This window comes from Myodes glareolus, chromosome 13 (genome assembly GCF_982192425.1).
Source record: "Myodes glareolus chromosome 13, mMyoGla1.1, whole genome shotgun sequence".
Lineage (NCBI taxonomy): Eukaryota > Metazoa > Chordata > Mammalia > Rodentia > Cricetidae > Myodes > Myodes glareolus.
The window spans coordinates 6,718,950-6,726,440 of NC_142038.1; positions in this window are offsets into that span (position 1 = coordinate 6,718,950).

Here is a 7,491-nt window from a genome sequence, read left to right on the forward strand (position 1 = left end):
TTTCTCCCTCTCCACGCATTTACAAGCATTTTCTTGGGACAAGCATTCCATCTTATTTCTCTAACCTCCAAGGGAAAAAGAGTGAGGTTATATGACATTCAGAAAATACCATTAGTCTTCAGGGTATATGTTTAGGTGCATTTTGTAAAACACATCGGCACTAATTATAAGCCCACAACTAGATTGTTCAAGTCAATTGGTAGCCGGGAGTGTGTGTGCGTGTGCACACATGGTGCCAGAGGCAGTCTAGGCCTCATGCACATTAGGCAAGTGCTCTACCAGTGAACTGCACCTCATGCCAAGGACCTGGAGATGTGTTTTAGCTTCTACCTGTACCACCCTTCAGGATCTGGTGGAAGAGAAGGACACCAAATGTTGTTCGACTGTCATTCCTGTTTCTGGGGGTGAGGTCTCACACAGTAAACTGTTCCCATGGCAGGCAAAAGATTCAGTCTGGGTTAAGAAAATACACTCTGCTTGTCAGTCCAAAAAGTTACCAAAAATAAGTGAGAAGTATCAAAAGCCATACACTGTGTAACTGACCTTGTCTCAAGTCAGTAACGCAGTGTGGTTGGGTTTGTGCAAGAACAGTCTTCCTTTCCCCAGATTTTTTTTTCTTCTCTCATATAATACATCCTGACCACAGTTTTCCCTCCTTCCTCTCCTCCCAGTCTCCCACCCCATTCCCCAGATCCACTCCTCCTCCGTTTTCCCTTCAGAAAAGAGCAGGCCTCCCAGGGATATCAGTCCGACACTGTGTAACAGGTTGCAATAAGACTAGGCATAAGTCCTTATATCAGGGCTGCGTGAGGCAACCCAATAGGAGAAAAAGGGTCCCAAGAGCAGGCAGAAGAGTCACAGGCATCCCCGCTCCCACTGTTGGGAGTTTCACAGAACATCAAGCTGTGTAACCATAACATATGCAGAGGACCTAGCACAGACCCAGGCAGGCCCCATCATTGTTGCTCTTGTCTCTGTGAGCCTTATGGCCCTACTTAGGTGATTCTGTGGACCGTGCTCCCTTGCTGTTCTCAACTTCTCTTGCTCCTACAATCCTTCCTCCTCCTATCCCATGGGGTTCCCCAAGTTCTGGGGGGAGGAATCCACTGGAGATCTCCAGTTTGGGTTCTCTCTCCACCTAGTGTTTGACTGTGTGTCTCTGCTGGAGGAAGCCTCTCGTGACAATTGCTTCCCCAGATATTTTATGCAGGACTGGTATTAAATCTAGGGTCTTGTGTGTGATAGGCAAGCACTCTACCATTTCAATATCCCCCCTTTGTTCGTCTTACTTTGTGTGTACTTGTTGGTGTGCATGAGTATGTGTAGGTCAGAGGATCACTATACAGTGCCACTATCTATTTTCTGTTTTTCTAGACAGGTCTTCTCACTTGTCGAGGACTCCCTAGCACGCGAGGTTGGCCAGTGAGCCCAGGAACCCAGCTGGCTCCTCTTCCTCAGATGGATTACAAGCATGTATGACCATGCTTGACCCCTTTACATTGATTTCAGGGGTTGAAGGTGGGACCTTGTGCTTTACTGTCTGAGCCATCTCTACTGACCCCTCTACCCCCACTTTTTACTTGTTATTTTGAGATAGTCTTATTCTGTAGCCCAGATTGGGCATGATCTTGCTTCAATCCTCCTGCCTCAGTCTCTGTGCATGGGGAGTATAGCCCAAGTAACAATATATGAGAGTCTGAATTACCGGGTAGATGTGTGTGTGTGCATGTGTGTGTGTGTGTTATTTTTCCTAAGGACTCTGTATAGCAGACCTTTGGGTAGTAAGCAGACTGTGGCTATCAGATGTATGAGTTATAGTGGGTCCAGGACAGGAGCCCCCATGAATCATAGGCCGTGTCTGAGATGCAAGGACCATGCTTCAAAGAAGCCTGACAGGCAAGGAAGGAAAAAAATTTAAAAAGGTCTTTTGTTGCAGGATATATGATCACACTGTGAACCTGAGATTGTATTATTTACCGGAAAAACCTGTTTCTAGTTGTGGTATGGCTCAGTCCTAGCACACACCTTGAATCCAAGAACTTTTTACTTAAATATTGAAAACAAGGTTAAGTAAAATCAGGCATAGATTAAGAGGTGGAGAAAGCAACCAGTTGACAGGAAAAAAAAACAGTAAAAGGGAGTCAAGAGGATAGAGAGAGAGGTGCACAGGAAGTAGAGGGGAGGGACTTTCAGTCTGAGGAGTTTCGTGTGGTGCCTGCACCACCTGGAACTGCGATCGGGCAAGGATCTGAGGATTAGAAAACACACAGAGACATAGGTCACTCCTGAAACAAGAATGCCAATTTTATTGTGTTCCAGGGCAGCTTACATAGTGCTCTCCTTGATCAGTGGCCACTAGCTCTGATCCCTAGCTCTCAGGATTTTCTACTGAAAGCCTACCAGAAACCACTTCCTTGTTATCAGGAACTCGTGAGGGTTCCGTGCTCAGAGCAGCTGCAAGCATAGGAAAACAAGTTGTTTACTCTGGCAGACAAGAGGTCTTAGAAAGTTCAGGGTCTGAGGGTCTGCAGCCCCTAGCAGTTTTGATTGAAATGACATAGTAGAAAGCTCTCTTTCCGGGACATCAGCGGAAGAGGAAGGTCAACCAGGTGCCTTCTCGGCCTCTCTGAGCTAGCAGGTTTTCACCCCAGCATCTGGCTTCTGAGTCTTTATTGGTCTTTATAGACACCTGGCTGAGCTCTGGGTGACCTCCTCAGATGAAGGTCAGATGCACTGCCTGGTAAAACTCATCTTGTGGAACGAACCGATGACACTACCCAAGGCTATTTAACCATTGCACAGACTGCCTTGATGAACAGAGTGTTTAACACAAACAGCTAAACCCAGAGCCGCCTTCTCCCTGCCCTTAAGCAGCGGTGCAATTTGACTCCTAATGTTTTAGCTGCGGGTACATATGCAAATGTTAAGATGTATTTTTCATTTGTTTCTCACACTTTATGAACATTAAGGAGATAATTGCCTTCTGGGTAGTAACTTGGATGCTCTTTAAAAAATAATATTTGTTGAATCCCAGAAATGAAGCCCTAGCTGGAGCCTCTGACTCAGTCCCCTGATTCTCGGGACCTAATGGACTGCCTGTGCTAATGTGTGCACTGGGTTCCTTCAAATGCCAAGCTATCCCTTTCTGGCAGAGTTGTAATCCATTTTCTTCTGACTATTATGAAAAATATGGACAAGAGGAAAATTTCAAATGCTGTTTTACAAAAATTATTTAATCATCTTTGGCCCGTGGTGGGAATTCATATGCAATGGCCCATTGATGTATGTCTTTTCAGAGCCACCCTGGCATTTGCAATCTTCGCCGGTTTCATGAAAATCTTACCCTGTTCATCTGAATGATGGACAGTTTCGTGTCAAGCAGAGTGCAGCAAGTTGCCTCAGAAGACGGCAGAAGAGGGTTCAAGCTTAAAGGGGTTTGAGTCTGCCTCCCCCACCGTCAGGATAACAACACTTTACCACCAACTGGAGATGGACATTCCAACATTATGACATTATTGTTTCATTTGAGATCCTAATTTCCTGAGAAATGATCTTGCCACCAGGGCAGGATAGAGGAGGCAGGCTCCATTAGCCATTTCCATTTTGGAGAAATCGCTTTAGATCATCCCTGAAGCCCTTTCATGGGATGCAGGGAGAAGGGTCAGGGCAGCAAGCTCGGGTGTGGTGTTGGCCTGAAGGCAGGTTTCATGTGGAGACCAGGACCTCTGCACATTTCTTTCCAACCTTCTGTGTTTTAGAATGGCTTGTCCTCCAGTGTCTTCCATAATGTAAAAACTAAAGGTTTAGTATCACTGATAGATACTTAAGTGCTGATCAATCTGTCAGCAATGAACGGAGGCCTGGAGCCAGATTGAGCAGGGGAGAGGATTCTAGGAAAGGCCGATGACTTGGAGAAGGGTCCTCTGGGCCAAGCAGCCCCTATTATTATCAGATTATCTGTACCTGCTGCAGGACGCCAGCCTGATTGGGCCCATGGACTGTTAATATTTGAAGGGATGGGGTGAGGTCTGGACCCTCACCTGAAATTCCAGCCCCTCTTCCAGTCCATTTGTGTGCAGTTCTGCCCTAATTTCAGATGGCCTCCTGGTCCTAGGGTCTGAGGGATGCTCGAGTATATAAACGGAGGGAGGGTAACAGAGAGAGGGGACTTCTAGTGACATGGCCGTGAGGAAGATATCATCCAGGCTGGGCGAAAACTTTCCATTGTGGCTGATTCGAGATCACCCAAGTTGTTCCTGGTGACCCCTCACCCACGCTCTGTCAGTAAACCCAACAAATGTGTTTGTTCCCCAGAAAGCACTCTGGTGGATTCATTCTTTGAGTTGTCCTTGGGGCCTTACAAAGAGGAGGGTGGTTGTTTACATTCCCCCAAAGAAGGGATTCTCAAGGCAGGTGGGGATGTGGGTTCCCATCTGCCAGGGCTCTACAACGTGTTATAGCTATTCATGGAAAAGTACCCAAGCATGACGCTGTTTCTGGATGCCCCAGTGTTGCTGATGCTGCTGGACACCATGGTCTAAGTGGACCTGGGTCTCCCCTGTGGTCTCCTGATTTCTGACACATGAAGCTCTGGTGTAGAAAGAGCCTTTTAAAGACAGAGCCACACCCAGGCCACAGCAGAGGAAAATGGAGATCTAGGGTTGGAGAGAACACCAGCACCGAAGACAGAGAAGCAGCTGGCCCAAGGCTCTGGAACAGGGGGAGCTGTCTCCTTCCTGGGGTGAGACAGCAGACATGCTGTCTGTGACATCTGCTCCCTAAGAGACAGATGCATACCTGTCAGGGCCAGGTCAGAAATTTGATGTGATTGACTCCAGGGTCCTCCTCACCAGCAAAAGCCTCACTTAGGCTGAGCTTCAGGAGACCCATTATACATAGTGGGGTACAGCACTAATAATAAAAGCCCAGAGACAGATATTGGGGTTCAAGTTGAAAGTCAGAAAAGCAGCCAAACCATTAAAGAGCTCTTACTTACTTACTGAAATCTTCAGACTGAAAAGAGCAAGTTCCTGTCTCATCCTGCCTTATATTCGTCTCTAGTGCTGGTATTAAAGGTGTGCACCGCCACCGCCCAGCCTCTATGGCTAACTAGAGTGGCTGCTGGGATTAAATGTGTGCATTACCACCGCCAAGACTGTATGACTGACTACTGTGGCTAGCTTTAAACTCTTCTCTTTAGGTAAGCCTTATTTATTAAAACACAAATAAAATATCACTATAGTGGGTGACTCTAAAATGTAAGGGGTGGGAGCTGGAGGGGTGACTTTGTAATGACAAATACTTTCTGCTCTTCCAAAGGACCCAAGTTCCATTCCCAGCATCCACTTTTGACAACCCCTTACCACCTGGGGCTCTGGGGGAATAGAAGCCTTCTTTGACCTCCACAAGTGTATGTGGCATCTCTCTCTCTCTCTCTCTCTCTCTCTCTCTCTCTGTCTCTGTCTCTCTCTCTCACACACACACACACATACGCACACGCACACACACACTCACATATGCCAAGCTGAATGCCTTCATGCTTTCTTCCACCTGCCCTCTCCTGAGATAGTCTAAGGAGAGACACGTGTGCCCCTCCCGTTGACTCTCACCATTGAGACAAAAATCTCCAAGGAATTTTCCCAGAAGTCTCCTGCTGGGAGAAGGAAAGGCCTGAAGCTTCCAGTCAGCCAGAGGAGAAATTCGCCTTCAGCATGGATTTCATAAAGTTCTAACTCTGGTCCAACTAGCTTGCAGGAGAGACAGGAGCCAAGACAATGAAGGGCCCAGGATGCGGAGCCACTCCTTGGACAGGACTACTTGTTTACACAGCCTCTTGCCCTCTGTTTAAACTCAGACCTCTTGTCAGGACCCTGAAGATGGGCTTGGGAAGCGGGTGTTGGGGAGGAGTCCCCGTGTCTCGCTTTTCTGATGTGGCCATACGGAGTACAGCCTGTTTTTCATGATTACTTAGTCTGGCCGGAGCTTCTGTACTGCTGTGAGTCTGTGAGTCCCTCTGCGTCACACATCTTGCGGCCCCCACATCTCCTGGTTTCAAACAGCCTGACCGGCCTTCGGCTGCTGCTGCTCTCCTCTGTGTTTTGTTCTGTGGTTTCTCTGCCTGTGCCTTTGGTTGGCAGCAGCCTGGTGTGGATGCCCTGGTGGACATCTCTGCTGCTGAGAGCATCAGCTCCTCTTTTAACGAGGAAGTTGGGTGCTGTGTGCAACTGTGTGCAACCGATGCTGCTTTCTTTGCCCCTTTCTTGCTGCACATGCAGTGCCCTTTCTGGCTTGTTACCTCCCATGCCCAGATCTCCCTTAAGGGCCCGTCGGGGTCCTTTATTTTAGGGATACTCAGCCTTTGCCACCTGCGGATGTCAAATGTCCAACTACACGGCTTCACAGGGGACATTTCACACTCAAACAACAAAGGACGAAGTAAGTTTTCAAACAGGGTTAGTGACCCTGTGTTCCAGGGCAGAAGGCAGGAATAGGATTCGGCTTCCAGGGAGCTTTTGTGTCAATAGTTGAACGTTAAACATTTACATATTTTGGTATTTGAGTATAATTTTGTATTTCTAAGACAAATATACAATGGTGTATTTCCTAAGAGATTCATTTTCAATAATCTAATGGCTAGAACTGTTTTCTCAGATAATATATGGGTTATTTAGCAGACTTGCTTTCAGGATGTGCTGACATAATTGCCATCCTACATTTCCCTTGCTTACATCCCACGGTGAACAGGAAGACGCTGAGGCGCCTTTGCGTGTGAGTGCTGACTATAGCTTTTCCTCTGCGCATAATATCCCAGAATGCCATCTCCCACGCATCAAGCAATATTTTAACCGAATGAGTACTTTGAGGTAAAGGTATTCCCAGTCAATATTTTTGCTTGGTTGCAGCCACGCACAATGATATTAAAAATGATATATACCAGTATTTTCTCTTATGGTGAGGAGACACTCTTTAGAAACATAAAGTCCTGATGATGTTTTGACTTGGAACTTATCCTGGGATGCTCAACCCTCACCAAAACTGATAATTCAGGTTTTGTAGGGTCATGAGTATAAACAGAAATCTTAAATATAGAAGTAATTGGGGGGGGGGAATGATATAACTGTTAACTAAGAGATCAGAAAGGAGAAATTCTAATTTTCTAAAGAGTTTAAATTTTATTTTAGCATGTGTGTGAGTGTGTCTATGTATTTGTATATGTGCAAATGTGTGTGTGTGTGTGTGTGTGTGTGTGTGTGTGAGTGTATGTGTGAAAGGGGAGTTCTTTGTGAAAGTGTATGACTCTCTAGCAGAGTTGATGCAGAGCCCTTGTCCCTCCGTGAGACTTCAGGGGCTCTGTCTCACTAGCAGGAAGATAACCATCTGCACTGACCATCCCTGTAGGGCCTACCATGGCTCAGGACAGACACTGAGCCTTCGGCTCTGATGAAAACACAGACTCTTGGAATCTGTAATGGAGATAGTAGTCCGGTGAGT